The following is a 17,823-nucleotide window of genomic DNA, read 5'->3' as shown; positions in this document are numbered from 1 at the left end:
GAGTCCCACTTAGAGATGGAATAGTGCTCTGAGCAGACCTCCGCACCCCGGAGACTGTTCTCCGGGCGGTGCACCAAACAGGTCGCCTCCCAGCGGTCCGGGTAAACCCCGTGACTGTGCTAGAAGACCACACAGCGATACTCGATGGACCAAGTACGCCGGTCGAGTGCCTGACGTAGCAGGGTGTGAAGCGCGTCATGGAAGTGACACCCGCGAGCGGCATCGCGAGTGATGGGTCGAGCAACCCATCCTTCCGGCTCCTGGTCGGCTGAAAGGTCAGTGCTGAAGCTCGAGCTACAGTTGCCGCCTCCATCATCTAGGTCTCCTCTAGTAGCTACTCCAGCGGTTGGGGCGCTCAGTGGTGGCGTAGGGGGCGCCTCCAGCAGGAGCACAGGGGAGCAGCTCCTCACAGACTCTATCTCCTGCTGAAGCGAGAAAGAAGAGCCCTGATGCTCCAGCTCCTGTCGTCGATGCTCCTGCTCCTCGCGCAGGCGGTGGTGCAGCCTCTCTAAGTGGATAGGCTGACCCGTCACTGGACGGCGAAGCGGACGCTCAGCGAGACGAGAGGGCAAGAAGGGGATGACTGACTTTTGTGCAGTGTGTCTAAGACGAGCCATCTACAAAAGACACCGTAAGCATAAGAGTGAGAACATAACTAATATGACCAGCAAATAAACCATAAATAAATGAGGAATTAGAATAAAAAAAGATTTTTAGCAAGGTATAATATATAGTAGAACATAGGTTTGGTCGATATGACCAACTTTTGAGGGATACCAAAGTCAAGGTGAGAATAGGGGTCTATAATCCTTAGAATGACCATTCTACTCTCGGTTAACGGTCCTACAGTCAACACGGCTTTTATACCACCTATGTCACACCCGGATTTAGAAGGCAAACTAAATGTGAACCATGTACGTGCCAGGATCAGCAATTCACGTACACAACAATTACATAACTGGACATCATCACACATTGCTAAAATAATGACATAAAAGAGGGTATAATAGTCGATTACATCATGATGTCCAAGACATCCACATAGTCTTTAACAATAATCAAAGTGCAGAAAAAACGTAGATACACACGGCCTACACAGGCAGCCGACTGGGGGTTTGCCGCTAACCCATGCCTAGAACTCATCGTACTCTTGGAACTCCTGGAAGTCCTCCTCCATGATTTCATCTTCACCTGAGCAGTGGTTGCAACTCGGACAACCTGGGGGGCGGTTTGGTGTGTAAAGCAAGGGTGAGTACACATCAACATACTCAGCAAAATGTCCCGTTTGGCTGTAGTGGACTAGCTTTATGTGGAGTTAAGCCAAGAAGTTGCTTTTAGTTGGTCAGATTATTATTACTAGTAGAGAGAGCCAGATTTTAGTATTAACCCAAGTTGTTAACCCAAAAGTACCCTTTCCAAATACAAAGAATACCACTTACCATTACCATAGTCAATACCAAATCACCATTCTCATCGCCACCTGTAATCCGAACATCTCTGATCAAGGTATCTCTAATCAATGGAGCTCCCTTGGCCGCTCATAACCGCGAGCACGGCTGATATATCAGTTTTCAAACACTCTGCAGAGGTTGCGCACTTTACCCACAAGTTGTGATTCCCTTTCTGCCCAGAGATCATGACTCTCCATTGATCACTACCAAGGTGACCCAGCAAGGTATCACTACGTAGCCTTTACAAAGATTCCCAGGGGCTGTAGCTGCCCGTTAGGTTTCCTAAATGCACCGCACTCCTCCCCAAGGGGCGAACCAACCTTGGCAGAGCGAGCCACATACACCGAGCCCCATTAACGGCATGACAGCGAAGCGAACTACCCCTCGGTTCCTCTAATTATTCAGCTAAGGGCGTCCCATTCCACCCTCATGGTTGCACTATTTTCCTGGGTGGTCATCCAACGAACAGGTCCTTACAGAGAGGCACTCGAGAAACCACTCGAGTCCCCTTAAATGCCACAAGTAAATCATCATAATAAAGAAGGGAAACAACGTATCATTGATAAATCTCATCATGTTCATTGATTAAGGTGAAGCACTACCATTAAGCTAAACCAGAATAACCCCACCTAGATAGGTAAGCAAGGACATGGATAACAAAAGCTAGTCAATCCTTAGGTATAAACTGTGTAAATGCGGAAAGTGAATTAAGGAATGTATAGGATATAAGTGGGTCAAGGGACACTGCTCAGGGTCTTCTCTTGCAAGTTCTACGGATTCCTCAACCAGACTGCTATCTATGCGAGTGCAAACATACATCCATCTCTTTGAATTAGGAAATAAACAGTACACCATACAAGAGAGCAGATGAATTGAATATGCATAATATATGACATACGATTTGCATTTGCAATTACTAGAAAGAGGAAATGAAAGGTCCCATAGTGGTTAAAGCTATAGTCGAAGCGTATCACGTGTAGGTGTGTAATTAATCATTACTTCATCTAGTTCTACCTAGCCATACTAACAGGTATTAATCACATGCACTAATAGAGTTACAACTATTTCCAATTAATCGAGATTAAACAAAGTCAATGATTAACTACGTGAAATAACTAACATGATCAATTTTTAAGTAGAGTTCAATTTCATTAAAATAAATGACATGCTTAACGTGCATAAAATACACGGGGAGGGGGGTAGACGGGCACGTCACGAGCGTGGCGAGACGCTACGTGTCGCGCCAAGAGCACGACAAACCGCGCCATGACACTGCGCGCGCGCAAGGCCGCGCTAACGTGCCGCGAACGAGCCGCGCATGCGCCGCGAGCAAGGCAGCGGGGCCACGCCGGACCGAGCCGAACCACGCGAGCAGCGGGGCCGCGCCGCGCCGGACGCCACGGCCGGGGGCCACGCCACCGCGGACGTGCGCGCCGCGCGTGGGGAGGGGCGGGCGAGCCGGGGAGGGTCGTTGTGGGTAGGGGTGGGCCGGCCGGGGCCGCTGCGCCGTGCCGGGCGAGCTGGCCGGGGCCGCCACGCTGGGCGGGGTAGGCGCGCTGGGGCTGGGCGGGGCGCCGGGGTTGGGGCAGGGGAGCGCGCCGGGGCGGGGGAGCCGCGCACCAGGCCGAGCGGGCGCACCGCCGCACGGGGAGGGGGGGCAGGGCTACGCCGGGGCCGGAGCTTGGCTGGCGCGCCGGGGAGGGACGCCGGGGTCACGCGCCAGGGCGGGGGCCGAGCTAGGCGCGCCTTGGTCACGCGCCATGGTCGGGCGAGCGCGCCGCCGCGCGGGGAGGGAGGGAGCCGGGGCGGGCGCGAGCGAGGGCGAGCTCGCCGAGGCCGCGCGCTGGGCGGGACGGGGGCGGGACGTCGGGGGAGAAGGGAAGAGGAGGGGGGCGAGGGAGTGGAGGCAGAGACGCTCACCGCGGGGTGGTGAGGCCGGCGTCGAGGGGGCGGTCCCGGTCGGCGTCGAGGTGGAGGGGGAACGAGCTGCACGGGGGAGAAGGGGACGTGCGCGAGGGGTAGAGGGGAGAGAGAGATGGAGGCGGTTTGGGGAGGGGGTGGGGCTGACGGGTGGGCCCCACCAGAGGGTGGCTGCGGCGGCGGTTCCAACCGTCCGCGCGCTGCGCGCGGGAGGGACGCGGGGGGGGGGGCGCTGGGCCGCCAAGCGGGGCCCAAGGCAGGGAGGGGAGGGGCGGGGGGCGCCGGCTGGGCCGCGACTGAAAGCCGGCCCAAGGGGGGAGAGGGAATTTCCCTTTTTATTCTTTTCCTATTTTCCCATTTTCCATTTTTCCTATTTAGCTCTAAACTCCACTCCGAGAATGCTTTTCACAAATCACTCAAACACAAGCAAGAAAATCATGGTCTGGCATGATGCAACAACTGAGGAAAAATATTTCTGGGGTTTAGTCACACAAGGTCTCGAGCTAAATCTCGCTAGAATATTTGAAAAAGAACGTGGCATAGCGAGAAGAAAAAGAAAGAGGAAAGGTAACGCCCAAATTTGGTGAGTGCTGGAAAAATAAAAAAATTCAACTCTCAAATTCGGGGCGTTACATCAGTAGGGCATGCTGAGGAATGCAACACGTAGACCAGGCAAAGACAGACCCCTATGACTGGAGGGAGCCGATTATCATATATATATATATATATAATGAGGAGGAGCCAGATCATAAGGCCGCAGCAGAGCGCATTGCAAGACAATCAGCTTACCATACCATCATAGGGGGTCTTCTATATAGGAGATGATATGCACACGCCTAGGCAGCACGTGTAGCAAGTTGTTGTGGCCCGATCTTCTCGTAAGATCTGCGAACTTGATAAATTGTCGCTGCGTGACCTGGTGAAGAGGCACCGCACTGCGAGGCTGTCCACGCGACGAACTATCGAGACAATCACCCTTCCACGTATCGACAAAACAGCCCACGCAATCACGCCCTATAGACATGAAGGCACGAACTGGGTGAACCGCAGTTCGGCGTTCTACAACTCCCTTAGGAATTGAAAGAACAAATGTTGCAAGCCTCTCAAGACTCACGCATAAACAAAGCTCCACGAGTTTGTGTATTCTGAATTCAAAAACATAAGATATGTCCTTTCATTGCCTAGTACAAGATATATATAGAGATAGGGGCGTTCAGCTTTGATTAAATGGTTGCATGTGCATGCTCTAGTGGATTTAGTGGCTGGTTTGCGCGTCTTTTCAGCTTCTGGCAGCAGTTACTAAAATGTGCATAACTCCTTATTGGGACGTCCAAATAATGAACCGTTTGATGGGCTGAAAAGTAGACTTGAAGACGCTTCCATCCACTTATAGAACACCGTCTAACTCCTTGTATTCTGTCCATAGTGATGCTTGGAATTCGTACCACGTGTCAGTCATCTAGCTTCTGGTTGCATTCCCATGCTAAGGTGATGAACCACCATTTTATTCATGCACACCATAGGCTTCTTGGTTCAGATGTCCAGAGGCTTGAATTCATCTTGATCCCATGTTGGTTCATACACTCCATCATTCCTGAGGACATTGAAACAAGAACTCAAAAGCATACGCTCATTCAACATAGACTGATTATTAAACATAAGGTTAGCGTTCACCGGTGAATGAATTTCCTTCTGCAATTGTTTAGCTCTACTCCTTGTAATTGGACCAGCTATATCAAGTGGAGTTTCATTTGAAGATGAGTGAATGCTAGGCATGTCCACATTAGGAGAGATGCAGGAGGAGTCCCCATGAAATGCATTCACTCGGCTACGAGAAGACAACTGCTGGAAAAAAATCCATGTGGGGCAGTGCAGAATACACGCAACATCAAAGACCTTGGTAGGAAAGGCTTTCAGGTCAGGTTTCTATTGGCCTACATCAAAGAAAGGTGCAGCGGACTTAGTCCAGAAGAGCGAAGCATGCCAGTTCCTATCAAAGCAATAGCACTTACCCGCCCAACATCTGCAAACTATCCCTGTAACCTGCACTTTTGCATGTTGGGGCTGGATATGATCGGGCCATTCAAGAAAACTCAGGGAGAATACACTCATGTGTGTTGGGGCGAAGGCGAAGACGCCACCCTTCGCTCGATGCATTCGCCGTAGTCGTTGGTCCAACGGAGACAAGACAACGGACAGGCTCACCCTTCGCCCCATACGTCATCGGACGAAGTCCTGTGATGAGGTCGTCCCACCTTGCGACCTCGTCCAGCATGGAGGTCCACGTGTGATCCGGCCCATTGTAACAGGCCCTGCGTGGCCACTGCGCGTTACGAGCCTAATTTGTAAAGGCATCCCTGTAATTACGGTCTGTAACCCCGCTTTATGGGAATATTCCGGGGATAACCTAGGTGTCTGAGGGCACATGCGTCCTTAACACAGGACGCTGGGCACTCAGATACCTATAAATACCCCCGCACAGTGCCCTTGAGAGGCTAGATTAACAGAGCTATTGCCATCCCATGCGAGAACCCTGTTTATGTCACTACACACCCCCGTTGGATCCTCTTGCACCAGAGAGCAAGTTCCAACATTTGGCGCCCACCGTTCGTGCTACGAAAAAACCACCCGCGATGGCACCCAAGAAAGCTAGCTCGAAGGCTGACGAGGCTGCGAAGGCAGCACTGTTGGCCGCAAAAAAGGGCAAGGCCCTCACACTCACCCATTCCACCCACCAAGAGGCTACTAAAGACGACGTTCTCCGCACCTGCGAAGACGACGCTCTCCACACCTGCGGCCCTGAAGGACAACCGCAACCTCCCCCAGGCTACGCCCCATCGGAGGGCGCGGACCTCACCGAGGACGGTGAAGTCCTCGGCGTCTCAGCGGAAGAACAGCTACAGCTGCGCGCCTTGCGCCTCAAGAACCGCAATCTCCAGAGGCAAAAAGAGATACTGGAGGCCAAGCGCCAGCGCGTGTCCGCACTAGCCAAGGTGCGGCAAATGATACGCGACGAAGAGCAGAAGGCCTAGGACCTCGAGCGGGAGATCGCGCTGATGCAGCGCGAAGGCCACCTCGGCCTGCAGCATGGGCCACCCCTGCAACAGCGAGCACAACTGGAAGACATACGCGAAGGCCACCTCGGCCTGCAGCACGGGCCACCCCTGCAGCAGCGCGCGCAAATGGAAGACCTGCACTTCCCCCAGCGCGACCACGCCTTCCCACACGCCGCGCCATTCCAAGGGGTCAACTACCTCGACAAGCGAAGTCCCCTGGCGCCACACCTGCAAGTGACACCCTGGCCTGCCAACTTCCGGGCAGGGACCTATCCCAAGTACAACGGCAGCACGGACCCAGCACAGTACATCATGAGTTATCAGGTCGCCGTTGCATCTTCCGGAGGGGACGACGCCACGATGGCCAAGTCTTTCATCATCGCCATCGAAGGCCCAGCTCTCACCTGGTTCACCAGGTTGCCCCGCTGTCCATTGACTCCTGGAGAAGCCTCCGGGACAAATTCCTACTCAACTTCCAAAGGTACCGCCCCGACACCGACGCCTTGGCCGAACTCTCACTCTGCAAGCAGCTGGAAAAAGAGACTCTGTGGGAGTATTACCGCAAGTTTCTAACACTCAAGTCACAGCTGCCTCAGTTGATGACCAGATCGCCATCCACTACGCCATCAGGGGCCTTCGCGCCGGCGTCCTTTACAACCACTGCATCAGGGACCCGCCCAAGAACCTCCAGGAACTATATCATCTCTAAATATGCCAAATCCGAAGAGCTCCACCAGCACAAGGTTGAGTCTCAGAGGAAACCCAAAGATGCTCCACAGTCCAGCCACACGTGGACGAGGACTCCGCAGCCAGACTCCGGTCGAGACGGCCGCAATCAGCAGCAAGTGCACAACATCGCCAACCAGCACCCCACTGCTGACGCCCCTCGCCGCCAGGAGTATCCCCCCAGGGCCGCGGAAACGGAACTCCCGGTAGGGGTCGGGGGCGTGCGCAGCCGCCGCGCCGGTTCTACTGTCTTTTTCATGGCGAAGACTGCGCCCACCAAACCAAAGACTGCCCAGAAACGAAGGCCACCAAAGACAGGATGGCACGGGCGCAGCCAGCCGACAACCCCAGAGTTGTCGCGCACACTTATCAGCAACCCCCTCCACCATACATCCACGCCCCCGCCCCGCATCCACCGCACCACTCATACCAACACCACCAGGAAGTACAAATCATACCTCCCCCACCCCCACCTCCACACCAGCAACATCAGAATATCCCCCACCCCCACGCCCTAAAACAAGAAGACTTCGCCGATCAGCCGTATCGCGGAGTCATTCATATGATCACCGGGGGGTACAGCATCGACTTCGACACAAAGCGGCAGAAGCGGGACCACTACCGCAGCATCAACCACGTCGCCATCACCGGCCCAGTCGTGCAGACAAAGTGGTCCCACGTATCGCTAACCTTCGACGCACGAGACGTCGACCTGCGCAGCGCCCCGACATTGACGCCATGGTTATCAACTGCAACGTGGCAGGATGGGTCCTGCACAAAGTCCTAGTCGACAATGGCAGTCAAGCAGACATCATTTTCCTCCATGCCTTCGACCGCATGGGCATAAGCCACAGCCTGCTCAAGCCTTCGGACAACCCATTGTATGGTTTCGGCGGCAAGGGCACTTTTCCTGTCGGCAAAATAGAACTGCCTCTCTCCTTCGGTGTAGCACCCAATGCTCGAAGTGAGCAAATAACCTTTGATATCGTCGATATGGTGTATCCGTACAATGCCATCATGGGCCGGGGCTCTATCAACAAGTTTGAGGTAGCCATTCACGGACTGTACCTGTGCATGAAGATACCAGGTCCGCTAGGCGCCATTGCGGTCTACGGCAATCAACAGACTGTGCACAACATAGAGCGGGACTTCGTCCCCGGACAAAGAAATGTGCACTGCCTCACTGCCCAGCGTGAGGTCCCTGCGTCCGTCAGCCCAACCGACAAAGAGCATGACAAGGCACAGCTGCAGAGCAACGACGGGACCAAGACTGTTACCCTTGACCAGGCCACGCCCAAGCAGACAGTCACTATCAGCGAAGACCTCACTTCGCATGAAGAGGAGAAACTCCTCTGCTGCTTGTCCAAGAACAAAGACGTCTTCGCCTAGTCAGCCCTCGACCTGGTCGGGGTCAGCCGATCCATAATTGAGCACAGCTTGGGAATCGACCCTTCGGTGAGACCGAAAAAACAGCGGCTTCGCAAAATGTCCGATGAGAAGACAGAGGCCGCCAAGGCAGAGGTACACCGCCTCCTGGAAGCCAAATTTATCGAGCCAGTGGCTTACCCCACGTGGCTCTCCAACGTTGTGATGGTGCAGAAAAAGAGCGGCAAGTGGCGAATGTGCATCGACTTCACCAGTCTCAACAAGGCCTGCCCAAAGGACAACTTCCCGTTGCCGCGGATCGACAAAATAGTCGATAGCGCAGCCGGATGCGAAGTCATGTCACTCCTCGACTGCTTCTCCGGTTACCACCAAATATACATGAAGGAGGAAGACAAGGCTAGCACCAGCTTTATAACACCCTTCGGCACATATTGCTTCATCAGAATGCCGGAGGGACTCAAGAACGCTGGGTCCACTTTCTCCCGGCTTACCAAAACAGTGCTCGAGGGGCAAGTTGGCAGAAATATATTCACATATGTGGACGACATCGTCGTCGCCAGCAGGAGCAAGGAGGACCATCTCGCTGACCTCGCCGAGACATTCGCGAACATGCGAGACGCACGACTTCGCCTAAACCCGGAAAAGTGCGTCTTCGGCGTTCGCCAAGGGAAAATATTGGGCTACCTGGTATCACACCGTGGCATCGAGGCCAACCCAACCAAAATTCAGGCAATCATCAACATGACGCCTCCACAGTCCACCAGAGACGTCCAGCGCCTGACGGGCAGGATGGCCGCCCTCAACAGATTCATCTCCAAATCTGCTGAGCGAAGTCTCCCTTTCCTCAAAACTCTCTGTGGCGCAAAAGACTTCGCTTGGGGACCAGAGCAGGCAGCGGCCTTCGCCTCATTAAAACAGTACCTGTCGGAGTTGGCAGTCCTTACAAGCCCCGACTCTTCGTTACCCCTGTTACTCTATGTTGCGGCTTCGCCACATGCGGTCAGCTCGGCACTGGTGCAGGAGCAGACAGTTGAGGGCGTGATCAGGCAGTGCCCAGTCTATTACGTCTCCGAAGTGCTAACACCATCCAAATGTAACATGACAGAACTGAAGAAGATTGCCTATGCAGTGGTTATGTCTTCGCGCAAATTGCGCCATTATTTCGAAGCATTCAAGGTCTGAGTCACCTCAGACACGGGACTAGGTGAATTGTTCCGAAACCCGGAGGCATCAGTCAGGATTGCCAAGTGGGCGGCCGAGCTATCCGGCTACCACATAAACTTCGAGCCCAGGACAGCCATCAAGTCACAAGTCCTGGCAGACTTCGTCATCGACTGGACTGGGCCAATAACACAGCCGGACCCGTCCGCAGAAAAGGTTTGGACGATTCACTGCGACGGCGCATGGTGCCACGCGGGGGCAGGCACCGCTGCAGTCATCACCTCACCCATCGGGGTCAAGCACAGATACGCGGCACGCCTCAGCTTCGCTCTGGAATCTGACAGATGCACAAACAACATAGCAGAATACGAAGCAGTCATCCTCAGCCTCCGCAAGCCGCGGGCCCTTGGTGTCACCACCTGCATTATCAGAACAGACTCCAAGCTAGTTGCTGGCCAAGTCGAAAAAGACTATGCAGCAAAGGACCCCGCACTTATGCAATACCTCGTGGCCATCCGAAGTCTCGAGAGACAATTCAAGGGATTCACCTTGCAGCATCTGGACCGGGCCAAGAATGAAGAGGCCGACGCATTGGCCAAGGCTACCGCCAGAGGCGAGTCCCTGCCCTCCGACGTGTTCTACCATGTCATCGGCATGCCAGCCGTCCGGAGCCCCGAAGGGCTCCAAATAACCAATGACAGCGAGGGCCACCGCATAGTCAACCTTATTATGACCGAAGACTGGCGGGCACCAATAACCCTGTTCCTACAGGGGTACTACCACCCAACCGACATCAACGAGGCCAAGCGCCTCAAACATCGAAGCCGGGACTTCGCACTGATTGAGGGCCAACTCTACAAGAAAGGGGTCAGTCAACCAATGCTTAAATGCGTCACCGAGACCGAAGGCATCCAAATCCTGCGCGAAGTCCACAGTGGTACTTGCGGCTCTCACGCAGGGCCAAGGGCCCTAGCCGCAAAGGTGATCCGCCAAGGTTTCTACTGGCCCGCAATGATCTGCGCCGCAAATCGGGTCGCAAGGTCCTGCGAAGCCTGCCAGAAGTTTTCTCCTCGATCAGGCAGCCCCTCGCAATTCACAAAACTGATCGCCCACACATGGCCTCTCCAGCGCTGGGGCCTGGACATCGTCGGGCCCCTGCCCACGGCTCAGGGGAACCTCAAGTTCACCTTCGTCGCTGTCGAATACTTTACCAAATGGATCGAGGCGAGGGCTGTTTCCACAATAACATCAAAGACTACACAGAAATTCTTTTGGCAAAACATTATTTGCCGCTTCGGAGTACCATCCGAACTAACAGTTGACAACGACAAGCAGTTTGACAGCCAAGACTTCAAGGATTTTTGCTTCTCCATTGGCACCAAGCTTGCCTTCGCCTCAGTATATCACCCGCAGTCCAACGGAGTTGTGGAACGTGCCAATGGAAAAATTTTCACAGCTGTCAAAAAGATGCTGCTCGACGAAAAAAAGGGCAGGTGGGCCGATTTGTTACCCGAGGCGGTCTGGGCGCTGAACACGACTGAGTGCAGGGCGACCGGGTTCACCCCTTTCCGCCTTCTATATGGATCGGAGGCCATGACCCCACAAGAAATAAAACATGGGTCCCCGCGAACAGTTCCATCGGCCGTCCCCGACGTGGACGAGCCCACTTCGAAGGATCTCATCGATGGAGACCGAGTCTTCGCCCTACAGGCTCTAAATAAATACCAAGCCCAGACAAAAGCATGGCGCGACCACGCAGTCTTCCCGAGGGAATTCAGCGAAGGGGACCTCGTACTCGTCCGAACAGCTCGGACAGAGTTCAGGGGCAAGCTGGAGCCCAAGTGGGAGGGCCCTTTCATTGTCAAGACGAAGGCTTCCCCCAGCGCTTACAGGCTCGCAACGCCAAACGACGAAGACCTGGAGCACTCCTGGAACATCGACAATCTCCGCAAATTTTTTATTTGACTCATCAGGGACGATTCGCCCTTGTAATTCGCAAAAACAATTTTATTCCGGCCCGCACTCTTTTCCTCCCGGGGGGTGAGGTTTTTAACGAGGCGGAGTCATGTAATATACAAGTGAAAAATCCCCCGCAAAAATCTACGTCGAAAAAAGACCGCGCTGACGGTCTTCGACATTCGACCAATACAAAAGTCACCGCGAGGCCCAGCGCTAGCTACCCTCGCGTGCGACGACTCCTCGCAAAAGTCGCCTAAGGGTGCAGCCGGACTAGCACAACAAGTGCGAAAAACCGAAGTCTTTCACGAAGACTATCCGTGCAAAAGTCGCCTAAGGGTGCAGCCGGACAAGCACAACAAGTGCGAAAAACCGAAGTCTTTCACGAAGACTATCCGTGCAAAAGTCGCCTAAGGGTGCAGCCGGACTAGCACAACAAGTGCGAAAAATCGAAGTCTTCCGCGAAGACTATCCGTGCAAAAGTCGCCTAAGGGTGCAGCCGGACTAGCACAACAAGTGCGAAAAATCGAAGTCTTCCGCGAAGACTATCTGTGCAGAAGTCGCCTAAGGGTGCAGCCGGACTAGCACAACAAGTGCGAAAAATCGTAGTCTTCCGCGCAGACTATCCGTGCAGAAGTCGCCTAAGGGCGCAACCGGGCTAGCACAACAAATGCGAAAAATCGAAGTCTTCCGCGAAAACTATCCATGCAACAGTTGCCTAAGGGTGCAGCCGGACGAAGCTTAACAAGTGCGAAAACGACTACACCAAACTGTCCGCGCAAAGACCAACTACATGCGCACCAGACCAACATAACAAATACACTAGACCAAGTACGTAACGCCTTCGCGAGCATAGCCGAATGTGCGAAGGCACACAAACTCATCATACAAGCCATTACACATGTACAAGCGAGGGCATCACACTCTACATCGGCTCAACCTTCGGAATAATTCCCATCTCCCTATAGTTAAATAACATTATCCTAAGCTCCTCACCCGCAAAAAGACTTCGCAGCTCCCCCTCACCTGCACTCACAGCGGCCGGTAAGGACAACAGTTCCTACCTGCCAGCCCTACTCACAAGAAGTCGACCGTCGTCCGCCCCACTCACTCTACGCTTCGCAACCGCCCTTCGCCGCCTACGTCTAGTACTCGGACCAGGCACAACTTCAGCATTCGCAGCATGCGGGGAAGCCTCCGCCGCTGCCACATCCAAGGCCGCAAAGTAGTCCAAGTCCTGATCCGACGACTCCTCAGTCCACTCAACCGAGCTCCGAGAGTCACCAAAATCAGAAAACTTAGATGCAGACCCATCCGATTTATTACCATCATCCACGGTCGAAGCCGCCAAAAAATTAGTAGTAGCGGTTGCGTGCGCAGGCCCAAAATCTTGAACCTGCGCAGCAACCAAGATTCAGCAACATATCCAAAATTCCCTAACTACCCACACCCACTAAGCCACCTGCGAAGACCCAGCCATCGCGGGATCCTCCGCTGTCGGCTCCGCCGCCACCTTCACAGGATCCTCAGCCCTCGGCGTGGCAGTTGGCGACGGGCCTACGCCGGCCGCAGTGGCTGAGGGGGCATCAGGAACGCCTTCGGTGGTTTCCGGGGGCGGCTCCAGGGCGGCCTTGGACACAGCCGCCGCCGGGTTCAGCTCCGGGTCAGGCAGCGCGCTGTTCAAAGCCCCGAAGTCATCCACCCTCTCGCCACGCGCTGCCTGAGACACAGCACACAGATTCAGCAAACTCACATATAGCCCACATTCAACAAACACCAAACAAAAGCCAAACATTACCTGACCCCTCGCCGTCTTGGCCCGCTCCCTGACCACCTCCCGACCGTGAGGGCCCCACATCCGGTCGTAGAGGGCTCCCACGGATTCCTTCACCACAGGGTCCTCAACCTTGTAGATATCGTGCTCGAAATCCTCATCAGCTTGGTCGAAGACCTCATAGTGCCGGCACCCTTCGCGAGAGAGCGCGTTCATCGCCCCCTCGCAGGTGACCAGGGAGGCATAGGACATAAACCCCTCCACGATGGCGGGAAGCGCCAGCAACTCTTCCTGTATCCACTCAAGGCAGCGAAGTCCGGGCTCTCGGTCCGCGCGCCTAGCTCATGGTATGAATCCATAATTTGTTTGCGTGTCCGCTCAGCCTCCGAGCGCGTCGAGGCCTCGGCCCTCTCCACACGGGTTTGCAGAGTGCTGAGCCGCTCCTCCAACTGCTCGGCGCGCTGCCTGGCAAGACTGCCCCCACCCGCGCCAAATTGGCCTCCGCCTGCGCAGATTGCGCCTAGGCGAGGGCCTCATTAGCCTCCTTCCTTTCCTCCGCCAGTTGGCGCCGGAGGTTAGTCCTCTCACCCTCCAGCGCGGCCACCTTATCCGCCAGCTTGCGGCACTTGCTGTCAGCGGCCAACTTTTCCCGGACGGCGTCGGCATGTTGCGTCCGAAGTCTCTCAACTTCGGCAGACACAACTGCCGTCAGGGCCCCCGACGCCACGCGGTCTGCGAAGTCAGCCGCCAACAAGACACACATAAGACCACAGCCCCAGCGAAGCCGGTAAAAAACTGAAGTCTAGCTCAACGTACCTGACTTAGTGCCTCCTTCATCTCCTTCAGCCGGTGGGACACAGCACCCGCCTCGTCCCTGACGGCAGTGAGTGCCGGTATCACGCCGTCGGCACTAAGAGCACTGCCTTTCGCCCTGGGCACCACGGCAGCCGCCACGGTCGCCACGGCAGGCGGAACAACAACAAGTTGGCCTTCGTCCGACCCTGCGACATATCAACAGATTAAAAAAAAACTCGAGCCAACGACTTACCAACAAGATAATCTTCCACACTAATGTCGGTGGCGAAGTCGGCGACGCGCTTGCCCGGCGGCGGCAACTCTCGGGCCGCCTTCGCAGCCTCCGGCACCCTGCTGGACACAGGGGCGGCCTTCACAGACTTGGAACCAACGGCGGCAGCCGCCTTCGCAGCCTCCGGCGCCCTGCTGGATGCAGGGACGGCCGACTTCGCCGCCAGCGGCGGCTGGCTTCCGCCGGGGGCAGCAGCCTTCGCAGCCCCCCGCGGCCTCTTCGGCCTGGCCTCATGAAGCCTGACGACTGCCTGGCGCTTCTGCGAAGCTCCCTGACGATCCTTGTCCATCACTACCGACACAACAGCAGCAATATTCCGCCCATAAGGAAACACTTTCCAATCACGAACCATGCGAGATGTAAAAAAGTCTTCACCGGCCGCGCGGGGGATAGGAACATTCTTAGGCCACCAACCCCCGGTAACCCTCAGCATCCGCGCCGAAGACTCCCGGAGCTCGGGCAAAGACATCCTTCCCCCCGGGGCCGCGCATGTCCTCATCAATTCCCTAGCAAAACCATCAGAAACCCCCAGTCCTCCCATAGCAATACCTACTTTCCTCTTCTTAGAGGACGGGGCGGCCGCCGGCGCGGGGTCGTCTCCAGTCTCTACCACCGGTTTCTTCCCGCGACGATCCACATCGTCTTGGTCGGGATAACCGCCATACGGCAGACGGTTCAACTCGAAAACCCTGTTCAAGCGGTCATTAGACCCGCGAATATCCCAGCTACGCTGGCCCTCTGTCCTCGGCACGTACCGACCGACGATCCGCACCGCCCCATCCTCCGCCTCACGCACAAAGGCGGCCGGATCGCGGCTATGCAGATCCAGCGCGAAGGCGGGACTTCGCACCAGCTTCCCACCATGGGAAGGTATCTGGCGAGGGCATACTTTGCCCAACGCCCAGCCATGCGCCAAAGGCCATACCCCGTACACCACAAACTCCTCAACCAAATCGCGCCCGCTGCTCAGGCCGGCGGCGCACTGAAGGGCCCCTTCGTCCGCATCCTCCTCCGCCACTTCAAGCGGCGGATATGCCGAGTAATAATGCGAGCACATCTCGGCCACGAGGAGCCCCGGATGGTGTTCGACTGTGCCCTCCGCGACGTAGAACCAAAACTCATGCCAGTTGCCCCACTTGTTGCGGGCGCAAGGAACCATCTCAACTACCTCCTCTTCTGCCAGTGCAGGCAATAGTACTTCGCGAAGACTTCGACCGATGGCTGTCCGCCGTACGAAGTCGTCGCCTAGACATACTTCGATAGAGCCACCACGGCATTCGGGGTCAGCTGATGGATCTGAACGTTAAATCTGCGCAGGACTTCTCCCACAAATCGGTGCGCAGGCAGGCGAAGACCAGCAGCAAAGAACGCTTCGAACACAACCAATTCGCCTTCCGCTCGGGGACCTCCTCCGTCCCCGGCACACGAGCGACTCCGCCGCCAAAGTAACCAAGCTGCTACATATCTTGCACGCGGACCGAGAACATCCGCGACACACCGAAATCCACCATATCGCCGGCGCGCAACTCTTCCGCCGCCACAGTGCTTAGCGTCTCCTCAGACGACGCGTCGGCCGGCGGCGTAGCGGCAGCAGAAGAAGAAGACATGAAATTTCGGAGACAATTGCTAAACTCAAAAGCTTGCAATGAAGATGTTTGAGTCTATTATTTCAAAATCAAATCAAAGCTCGGGGGCTACACCCAATCGAGACGTGAAATTTCGGAGATGAATGCTAAACTCAAAAGCATGCAATGAAGACCTTTGAGTCGATTATTTCAAAATCAAATCAATGCTCGGGGGCTACACCCAACGGGGTCATGAAATCTCAAGAAAAATGTTGAACTCAAAAGTGAGCAATGAAGACCTTTGAATCGATTATTTCAAAATCAATTTAAAGATCGGGGGCTTGTGGTGGATGGATATCCCCCGGGTCCACACGAGTGCGAAAATACATCCGGGGCCACACAGCAGGCGCCCTCCTGAGGCATCCCGCTCTGGGCCGGATAAAAGGAATCAACAGAAGCGAGCCAGTCCAAATGTGAAAGAGGCCCACGTCCAAGTTAGCCGCGGCATGACCGTGAATACGTCGGGCCGAGTTTGTTCGATCCGCCCACCCGACATCCTGAACCACCAGCGATAACTCGGGCGCGGGAACACTCGATTTCCCTAGAATAAAGGAAGATTGTTCGCTACAAATTAGGGGATAAGCAAGGAGTTTGTAATCAACACCTATGCTGGTGAGCTCTCTCTGGTTGTGTATATAAGGCCAGGAGGCACCCCTACCATTTGGATCTCATCGACAACCCACCATTTTAGTAGTCACAGCTAGTAAACTCACCCCAAAACGGAAAACGACCACATGAAGTAGGGTATTATGCCTCTCAAAGCAGCCCGAACCTGCTCAAGCTTGTGTGTTTCCCTCCTCGTGCTACAGCACGAACCATCGAGTCACAATCTGTGATGCCGTCCTACCCAAAAGCACCACGAGGGTAACCCCGGGTGTGCGATCGGACACCAAACACCGACAGGTGATCCTTGATAATATGAGGGACAATCTCATCAAATTCGAAAACAGACATAGTTAAAATTATTTGGGCTAGGAGTTAGATTTGCGCTTGCTGATGCCATTTTGTACTAGTTTATAATAGTTGAACTGGTTTGGTCTACTTCTCATACCATGTAGCTATTAGCTTTTCTGAATTTATTCTCTCTTCAAATTTGCTAATTGAAACTTGCGTAAATAATATGTGCTTTTATGTTGCCATCAGTTTTAGGCTTGCTTCTGAACGGACTATGTTTAGCACTCCATACTAACCTTTTGTATTTCATATTTGACCAAATTAGTTGGTTAAGGATGTTATTATTTCGCAACAATTCCCAATTGCACGCTTTTATCTTTGCCTTTTTATGCTTAAATGACCAACGTAGTATATAAATATTGAAAGTCGCCTAAAGAGGATGAATAGGCGAAACCTAAAATTTACAACTTCAATCGCAAACTTCAACCCCGAGTGAGTGTTAGAATGAGAATAAATAAGATCGGAGTGTGGAGGAAATAGTTCTTATTGCAAAAGTTGCTCAAACGATTGCGGATTATTAGAGAGCAACTTAAATTGATATGAAATCAAGCACAAGCAAGGGAACTAGAGAGAGGAGGGAGAGGAAGAAGCAAATCACAAATGAGGATCAATTTGTTTCAAGAGGTCCAGTTCAAAGGAACCTACTCCCTGTTGAGGAGTCCACAAACGACGGGTCTTTTTCAACCATTTCCCTCTCTCAAATGATCACCGAGACTGAGTGAGTTTT

The sequence above is a fragment of the Zea mays genome, chromosome 4, assembly GCF_902167145.1.
Source record: "Zea mays cultivar B73 chromosome 4, Zm-B73-REFERENCE-NAM-5.0, whole genome shotgun sequence".
NCBI classification, from domain to species: Eukaryota; Viridiplantae; Streptophyta; class Magnoliopsida; order Poales; family Poaceae; genus Zea; species Zea mays.
Note: the sequence above shows the minus strand (reverse complement) of the source record.